This window comes from Bufo gargarizans, chromosome 7 (genome assembly GCF_014858855.1).
Source record: "Bufo gargarizans isolate SCDJY-AF-19 chromosome 7, ASM1485885v1, whole genome shotgun sequence".
In the NCBI taxonomy this organism is placed as follows: Eukaryota; Metazoa; Chordata; class Amphibia; order Anura; family Bufonidae; genus Bufo; species Bufo gargarizans.
The window spans coordinates 24,610,915-24,621,061 of NC_058086.1; the positions used below are offsets into that span (position 1 = coordinate 24,610,915).

The 10,147-nt window shown below is 48.7% G+C and overlaps 1 protein-coding gene across 2 annotated transcripts in view; it reads right to left on the minus strand.

The window, feature by feature from the left end:
- The window catches only part of CAMK1 (calcium/calmodulin dependent protein kinase I), a 107,348-nt gene extending 97,462 nt beyond the window's left edge, over window positions 1-9,886 (minus strand). For both annotated transcript variants that reach the window (XM_044300382.1, XM_044300383.1), the window contains exon 1: window positions 9,790-9,886. The gene's annotated coding sequence lies outside the window, so the exon portion shown is untranslated. The remainder of the gene's footprint in view (window positions 1-9,789) is intronic.
- Window positions 9,887-10,147: the final 261 nt, after the last annotated feature.

The following is a 10,147-nucleotide window of genomic DNA, read 5'->3' on the forward strand; positions in this document are numbered from 1 at the left end:
TTTACAATGATACGTTCTTGGCCAGAAACGCAGCCAGACCCTGGAACTTTCCACACCATGCCATGCTGGGACCAGCGCACCGTATAGTTACATGCCAGCTCCACATGACCACCTGGAAAGCGATTGGCACCGAAGTCAAATTTTCTAAATAGATTGTAAATCTTGGATTACGGCCGCTCTACGCGTTTAAGGCTCGAGTCAAACAAAGCAGATCTGAAAAACCATTAAAAAGAAAAATAGTTAAAATCACAACCTGAGACTAAGGACTCATGCACACAAACGAATTTTCTTTCCGTTTCTGTTCCGTTTTTTTTTGGGGGGGGGAACTGTATGCGAAACCATTCATTTCAATGGGTCCGCAAAAAAAAAACGGAAGTTACTCCGTGTGAATATGTCTGCATGTCCATTCCGCAAAAAAATAGAACATGTCCTATTGTTGTCCGCATTACGGATTACTAATGAACTGTTCTGTTCCGCAAAATACGGAATGCACACGGACGTCATCCGTATTTTTTGCAGATCCGTTATTTGCGGACAGCAATATACAGACGGTCGTGTGCATGAGCCCTTAAAGGGGTACGACAGATGCCACCAGAGAAGATATGTTCTCAACATTACTATAATCATTTGCCAAGAGAGAAAACATCCTTAGGCCTCTTGCATACGAACGTGTGCGCCCAGCGGTCGTGCTGCGGCCCGCAATGCACGAACACCCACCGTGGGGCAGCCGCAACGGATCGCGGACCCATTCACTTTAATGGGTCCGCGATCCGGGCCGTTCCACAAAAAGATAGGACATGTTGTATCTTTTTGCGGAACGGAAGTACGGGACGACACTCCACGGAAGCACTCCCAATTTTTTGTGTACCACAAAATACAAACGGTCGTGTGCATGAGGCCTTAATAGGGGAAATTCTACAAATTTCAAATATAGTTCTGGGGGAGAATTAAGGCCAAAGCGACCAATCAGATCTCAGCTCTCGTCTTTCAGAGGCCCTTGAAATATAAAGATTGGTTGCAACAACCTCTAGGGGAGAGGACATACTCTGTTTAAAAGAGGTTTTCCACTTTAGAAAACCCCTTTTTGGCCCAAGGGTTCCCTTGTGATAAGTTGATCACAGGTAATCATCCTGCTGGTGCCCCCAGAGATCAGCTGCGATCCATGGTGGAACCTGGTAGAAAGTACGGTATTCGATTCTGCAATAGCGCCCCTACAGGGGAAAAGATGCATTGCACAGTTTCTATTGAAATCAATGGGCTGTCTACGTAATCTGCAGACATGCCAGATCCTACAAAGTCTGAGACGCTCTCTGTAGCTGCTCTTTGCTCTTGAAAACAGATAAGGGTCCTGAACACGGACCCCCCCCCCCCCCCCCCACCCCCCCTCCTCTATTAACTCAGCATGCTATTAGGATGTATGAAAATATGACTGGTAGAAAACAACATGATGGTTTTTGAGGTCAGATGTACTATGTGACTTCCTGTAGTCAAATCCTCAAAAAAAAAATAATATGTTTCCAATAAACCCTGGAGCAGTGCACCTATGGCGGTATACGACACTTTTTTTTTCCCCATTTTAAATAGCTCACTTAAATAATGTTCCACTTTGGACACGGATTTGCTGCGCTTTTATGACGGTTATATAAAAGGCACGTAGGTGTAAAGGAAAATACAATTACAGGAGCTATCTCCAACGATGACACACGCACAAAAAACTAACATCGCTGTCATTGGTAATTCATTTCCAGCAGAAAATCTGAAAGATAACCTAATAATCCCCCCCAATGAAGAACTCATTGTAATGAATGTTTGCAGACTACATTACATTACTTATCCTGTACTGATCCTGAGTTACATCCTGTATTATACTTCAGAGCTGCACTCACTATTCTGCTGGTGCAGTCACTGTGTACATACATTACTTATCCTGTACTCATCCTGAGTTACATCCTGTATTATACTTCAGAGCTGCACTCACTATTCTGCTGGTGCAGTCACTGTGTACATACATTACTTATCCTGTACTGATCCTCAGTTACATCCTGTATTATACTCCAGAGCTGCACTCACTATTCTGCTGGTGCAGTCACTGTGTACTTACATTACTTAGGGCTCTTTCACACTTGCGTTCTTTTCTTCCGGCATAGAGTTCCGTCGTCGGGGCTCTATGCCGGAAGAATCCTGATCAGTTTTATCCTAATGCATTCTGAATAGAGAGAAATCCGTCAGGATGCATCAGGATGTCTTCAGTTCCGGAACGGAACGTTTTTTGGCCGGAGAAAATACCGCAGCATACTGCACTTTTTGCTCCGGCCAAAAATCCTGAACACTTGCCGCAAGGCTGTATCCGGAATTAATGCCCATTGAAAGGCATTGATCCGGATCCGGCCTTAAGCTAAACGTCATTTCGGCGCATTGCCGGATGCGACGTTTAGCTTTTTCTGAATGGTTACCATGGCTGCCAGGACGCTAAAGTCCTGGCAGCCATGGTAAAGTGTAGTGGGGAGCGGGGGAGCAGCATACTTACCGTCCGTGCGGCTCCCGAGGCGCTCCAGAGTGACGTCAGGGCGCCCCACGCGCATGGGACGCTCTGACGTCACTCTGGAGCCGCGCAGACTGTAAGTATACCGCTCCTCCGCTCCCCGCTCCTACTATGGTAACCAGGACTTTAATAGCGTCCTGGCTGCCATAGTAACACTGAAAGCATTTTGAAGACGGATCTGTCTTCAAATGCTTTCAGTACACTTGCGTTTTTCCGGATCCGGCGTGCAATTCCGGCGAGTTAAGTACACGCCGGATCCGGACAACGCAAGTGTGAAAGAGGCCTAAGGGTACTTTCACACTAGTGTTATTCTTTTCCGGCACTGAGTTCCGTCCTAGGGGCTCAATACCGGAAAAGAACTGATCAGTTTTATCCTAATGCATTCTGAATGGAGAGTAATCCATTCAGGATGCATCAGGATGTCTTCAGTTCAGTCGTTTTGACTGATCAGGACGGAGATAATACCGCAGCATGCTACGGTTTTATCTCCGGTGAAAAAAAACTGAAGAATTGCCTGAATGTCGGATCTGGCATTTTTCCCCCATAGGAATGTATTAGTGCCGGATCCGGCATTCAAAGTACCGAAATGCCGGATCCGTCCTTCCGGCCTGCGCATGCGCAGACTGGTAAAAATGTGAAATTAAATACAAGACGGATCCGTCAGTCCGCATCCGGCTCAGTCTCACAAATGTTTTCAGTCACATCCAAATAGGCGGATCCGGCAGGCAGTTCCGACGACGGAACTGCCCGCCGGATCACACTGCCGCAAGTGTGAAAGTAGCCTTATCCTGTACTGATCCTGAGTTACATCCTGTATTATACCTCAGAGCTGCATTCACAATTCTGCAAACATCAGAGCTGATAACTCCTAATAATCTTTGAGCTCTCTGGTGATCTGCATCCTGAGAAGCGTTAACCTTACAGCGGGCACTGTACAGTCATTTACAAAAAACTGACTTCCTGAATTACAGGAGTTCAAATGCTAGGAGCGTGTCGTCAAACAAGCTCTGAAAAATGAAAGGTGGTTGCTATGGGCAACTAAGCCCCGTTTCCTTTGCACCCGTTTTGATAAATCTCCCCCATAGCATCAACACAAGATGCAGAAAGCATTTTTTTATTTTTTTCTACAAAGTAACTTTTCATGTAGATTAATTCTACAGCAAAACTAACATGCCAAAAGTGGACATACCCTTTAAATATGTACGACACCCAGCCCCCGCATGGTTTACTCATGGACCCTGTTCCGGCTGAGCTTCACTAATGAATCAGTACGGGGCCTGCTGGAGCGTTCCCCTGCTCTTCTGACCGGCGAGTCAGACCCAGTTCAGACCGTCTCACCAGGGACACGCTCCCAGTCTATATCCTCCACTACACAATGGGCCCAGAGAAATTCAGCTAAAATTAGAGACTCAGCAAAAAGTAAAACCTTATGACTCGCGAGCTGCAGTGTAGAAATCACAGAACGGCGCGTTCACGTGCAGGGCAGGATTTACTCACGTGCAGCAGAGATGCAACATGCAGCGCTCTGACACTGTGTGTAGGGGGTGTTCATAGTCTCCCACGGACGCTGCAGCATTTCATGCACGCCACAAACAAACACCTTCACCAAGAAAAACAAAAATCGTGTCTAAAGCTTTCTGTAGCAAGTTTTCACCCTAAGGCTACATGCACACATTCAGGATTCATGTGCGGAGAATCCGCACTGAAATCCGCAGGTGTTCACAGGCAAATCGGATTTGCATGCGGATTTGGTGCGGATTCGGTGCGGATTTTCCACATGTGGATTTCACTAAGTGAATGAAGAAAATCCGGTCAGGAAAAAAAAAATTTATTGACATGTCGCGGATTTTAAAATCCGCACCGCAGGTCAAAATCTGCGCGGAAAAAATCTGCATCGTGTGCATTGAGAATTTCAAATTCTCATAGAATACAATGTACATGACCTACGGTGCGGATTTTCCGCACGCAAATCCGCGTGGAAAATCCGCACGCAATCCTGATCGTGTGCAGGGGGCCTTATTAAGATATCTGCTTGCTGTCAGGATATGGGAACAGAGGCTGAAAACCTGGACCAGTCGTCTTAGCAGTTCTCACGGTTGAGGGTCTGTTACAATTGTATCCAGTCTACACAATCCCCTTTGAGCTAACCACACCTTTCTCCTTTCCTGAGGGTTTGCTACAATGTATCAGCGCAGGTAAAAATGGATCAGTCTGGATTTCAGACTCTTTAGCTTACAGAGGATGGTCGAGATTGGCAGCAGAACTAGGTCTTGGAAGGTTTCTGGTGCCCCCAAGGACCTCTTACGCACTTGCACCGAAATGCCACAGAAGTGCTACTTAGCGTTTCCATGTCCTTCCGCACCGTATCAAGTGAATGGGTCCGCATCCGTAAAACGATGCACACGCGGCCAGTGCCCGTATATTGCGGAACTGCTGTTTACGGGCCTCAATACGGGCACAGCCGTCACACGTTCCGTGTGCATGAGCCCTTAAAAGGGAAGGGCGTGCCTTCAGGGGCCTCCACTGATGAAGGGGCCACAGGCTGCACTACGCCCCCTTCTAAAGCTGGCCATTCACATTAAAGGGCATCTGTGTTGGTCCCGCACTGCTGAGAAAAATGATGTTTAAATATATGCAAATGAGCCTCTAGGAGCAACGGGGGCGTTACCATTACACCTACAGACCCTGCTCTCTGTGCACTTTGATTGACAGGTCCAGGGTTGATGACGTTTTCACTATCTGGTCCGGTCAATCAAAGTGCAGAGTGCGCGGTAGTTGCAGAGAGACCGGAGCCTCTAGGAGTAATGATAACGCCCCCGTTGCTCATAAAAGCTAATTTGCATATATTAAGACATCATTTTTCTCAGCAATGCGGGCACATAGGAACATGGGACCAACACAGATGTCTTCAGCTGCCAAGTGCACATGTAACAGGTCAGACGGTGTCATAGGTACAAAACTGCTGACAGATGCCCTTCGAAATTATTGTCAGACGGACCTGATGATTTCGGAAGGACCAACCAAGCACCTAATGCCAGGATCAGCAAACTAAGTATGGTAACACTACAACTCCCAGCATGCACGCTTTATTGGCTCTTATCAGAACTCCCATGGAAGTGATAGGGAACATGCTGGGAGTTGCAGTTTCACCACAGCTGGAGCGCCGGGGCTCCTCTCCCTAATGGGAGATTTTTAGGGAAAGCAGGATTGAGCTGTTGCATTTCAACATGCCTGGTCCTTTTGCTCAGCTCTCCCCATGGAAAACACATGCATGCTCAGCCAAACTGAGGGACTGGGAGGAACGGCTGTTGGACGAATGAGCATTTGAGGAATATTGCCAGCGTCTTCCCTGCACAGCCACGTGGCCGGGGGCGCTGCTGTGCAGGAGCTGGTATATATTAATATATTCGCCCCAGAGGCTGGACCCCCACTGATCACCATCAGTTTATAAGATGGAATACCCCTTTAAGCTACCAATCTGGCCATTACAACAAAGGCTCTATTTGAAGATATCAGAAAAATATACAGATACAAGTCATACAGTAAATATCACATCCCGCTCAGTAAACGCTAAGGGCAGCGTATTGGCGACGTACGTCACTGTATGCCAAGGGCTATCAGGGCATCCTGGGAGTTGTAGTTTCACAGCAGTGGAGTATCTCAGGTTGGGGACCACCAGGCTGATATATAGGGGCAGCTTTCATTTTATGTTTAAACCACCATGGGCCCCCTAGAAACTCTTCCAAAGGGGCCCCAATTCTTAAAATCTACGACGATCACATAACGGAACCTGCGATGCCCAATCTGCTGAATATTTCCAGGAATACTCCCAATAGCCACAAATAACTCTGTTACTATTATAATCAGGAATTCCTCCGCCTAGAAAAATTCCCCGGCTAGAACGCGTCATATAACTCAACACCATCCCCCCCCTCCCCCTGAAAACCTGGACTCCACCAAAACAGATGTTCTTACATAATAGACCCTGCACTGACCGCGGCTCCTCCGAAGTCACTGACAACGCGCCTGTCTGGCCGCAGGCAGGGCCGTTCCAATACGCTGGGGGCCCAGTGCAGAATTTCATGAGTGGGTCCCCCTTAGTGCCGCCACACAGTAGACTGTCCCCTTAGTGCCCCAACATAGCGCCCCTCACGGCAGAACGCCCCCCTTAGCGCCTCCTCACGGCAGAACGCCCCCCTTAGCGCCTCCTCACGGCAGAACGCCCCCCTTAGCGCCTCCTCACGGCAGAACGCCCCCTTAGCGCCTCCTCACGGCAGAACGCCCCCCTTAGCGCCTCCTCACGGCAGAACGCCCCCCTTAGCGCCTCCTCACGGCAGAACGCCCCCCTTAGCGCCTCCTCACGGCAGAACGCCCCCCTTAGCGCCTCCTCACGGCAGAACGCCCCCCTTAGCGCCTCCTCACGGCAGAACGCCCCCCTTAGCGCCTCCTCACGGCAGAACTCCCCCCTTAGCGCCTCCTCACGGCAGAACGCCCCCTTAGCGCCTCCTCACGGCAGAACGCCCCCTTAGCGCCTCCTCACGGCAGAACGCCCCCTTAATGCGCCCCCTCACGGCAGAACGCCCCCTTAATGCGCCCCTCACAATATCGCTCTCCCTTTAGTGCCCCCCTTCATGTCCCTCACAATACGGCTGGAGGTCTTGTTGGTGCCCCTCCTGGCACCTGAGGCAACAGCCCTTAACCTACCCCTAGCCATGTTCTTATCTGATGGTGATCTTCTATCCTTACTTACTAGAAAGAACTACAACTCTCAACATGCTCTTAAAAGAGAGTTCCCATCAAAAACACAGGTTAAATATTGCAACTCTGCAGTTCAGGTAAAAAAAATCCCATATATTGGGGAGTGAGGAGAACGCTTACCTGGTGCCCTCCTGTTCAGGCTCTCAGGCGCAGATCTGCCAATTCCTGGCTTCTTCTTCTGCCATCCAAGATGGCCGCACCACTTATCTGACTACCTGATGCACACTGTGCAATTGGTAAGCCCAAGACACTTCCTACTACCCTCCGATTGGCCAGCCCTGGTCACGGGACCAGTGCTGGCCAATCCAAGAGCAGGGCTGGCCAGCAGGGAGTCTCTTGGGCTACTGACGTCCAGTGTGCACCAGGTCGTCAGATAAGTAGTGCGGCCATCTTGGATAGAAAAAGGAAAGTCTGAAGAGATGAAAAGGAGGGCATCAGGTAAATGGGATTAGTATTTTCTTCAACTGGAGGATCCCTTTAACTGCTGGGACCCCCACCAATTTCCCCGGTCTCCCTTTACTTCTTACCCACAAGACCATGATGAGGGGAGGAATGGAGGACCCAGTTCTAGTGTCCTGACTAATCAAACGGCTGATAAATGGGCTCACGGATGGCTTCTATGGGAGGCTGAGAGTTGTAGTTTCATCACAGCTACAAAAAGAGAGGGAGTGGCACCCATTTTACACAGGATGATGGGAGTCAAATTCAGAGTAATCATGAGCCAGGGAGGACTTTATAGCCACGCAAACCAAGCAAAGGCATGGGGCCCCAGATATCGAGGGGCCCCCTGTGACGGCTACAAGTTGGGGGGGGGAGGACCGAATGGGCAGACGTACCTTCTGTGCGGCCAATTCAGCCGCACGGGGCCCATTGGGGGACAGGGGCCTTTCCAATCTGTAGATCAGTAAGAAGTCCCGAGGCTGCACTGCTGAACTGTGGGGGCTTACTGCTACAACAGGGGGCGGAGCTTGGCGATGCAACGTGGGTCCTTAAGACATTTTGCTTAGGGCCCCAGAATAGCCAAATCCACCCCTGACCACGTGTCACTTTGATACTTTTTCCGCCCCCCATTTTCTACCCGATTATCCGTCGGATTGCTTAGCTACGTCCACCTATGAAATAAAAGGATCTGTCCGTAGATAGAAAACGACATCCAAAACCAATGCAGAATAAGGTACGTGAAGCGGCAGGAAGGTCAATAATGGGTTAAATATCAGAATTATAAGCAGGGAAGACACAGCAATGACGGGACAGATAATAATGGGTTAAATATCTGAAGTATAATCAGCAATTATATCAGGAACACGAGAAATAAAAAATAAAACTGCAAGGCATGACGGGATAGCGAACGGCAGACCCACAAGATGCTTTCCAAGAGGTTCTGCAGCAGCTGCGCAGGACACACGAGGACGCGCATCCCCCATTATCTGGGCCACTAGGATTAATCTGCCCGGCAGTGAGAAGTCTGTCAGCCGCCCCCGGGCAGCGGGTCACATACACACACGGGTCACCGGTCCCGGGCGAGCGGCGGAATCCAGGATTAAAGGGGACATCCTGTAAGAAGCCCAGAGAGGAGGTCCGGGACACACGGAGTCACACACACCCGGGGTTATCCTGCTGTACACATAGCGCCGCATCATACATAATACACGTGTGTGCAGAAGTATTAATATTACATACATGATGCAACACATGTGCGGCACTACATACACATACATGCATACAGCGGCATCATGCTACATAGAACTTACATACATGATAATAACACGTATGCAGCATCACTCATATATTACAGAAATACACATGATGCAAGCAGCAGCATTATACATACATGCATACAATAGTATAATACATAACATCATTCATACAGTATTATACATACACTAATAGACATACAGTAGTATCATACATACACTTATACACAGACATGCATACAGTAACAGTAGTATCATACATGCACTAATACACAGACATACATACAGTAGTATCATACATGCACTAATACACAGACATACATAAGCATCATACATACCACATTCATGCACTAAACTACATAGACATATATACAGTAGCATCATCATACATTCCACATACATGGACTAATATCATACCTACACTAACATTCATACAGTAGCATCATACAAACTACATCAATGTACTAACATCATACATAGATTACATGCACTAACCTACACAGACAGATGCAACAGCATCATACATACTACATCAATGCACTAATATCATACATGCACTAACAGACATAGACCTAAATACAGAAGCACCATACATACATGCACTAATATCATACATACTACATGCACACGCGATATAATTCCACGCATGCAGCACTGTCCACTATACACACATGCAGCAGCAGCATCCTCCCCACACAGATAATGACAGTGACATACATGTAGCAGCAGCAGCAGCATCCTCCATGGCACACACACATGCAGCAGCTGTGTGATCATCAGTCAGGCATGTCTTACCAGGGCAGGAGCTGGCAGGGACTCGGTGGCGGAGCCCTCGGTGCACTCCCTGCCGCACGGTGTCTCAGTGTCTACAGCCTGCCCGCCCCGCCCTGCCCAGCACTGATGTCAGCACAGCCCGGGAGAGGCGGAGCCTCAGGCTGCTCCAGCCAGTGGCGAAGCGAAGGGGCGGGGTTTGGCTTGAGTATAAATGCCGTGCTGAGACTGGCGTTCATTCACAACCAGGGGAGCGGGAATTGTGAGGGGACGAGGTGGAGTGGCGGAATGTGACCGCGCGGGGGGGCTGTGTGAAAACTGTCACCCACGCTTCATACATTTCCAAATTACTAATTTCCATTTTTTATGTTATGATGTGATG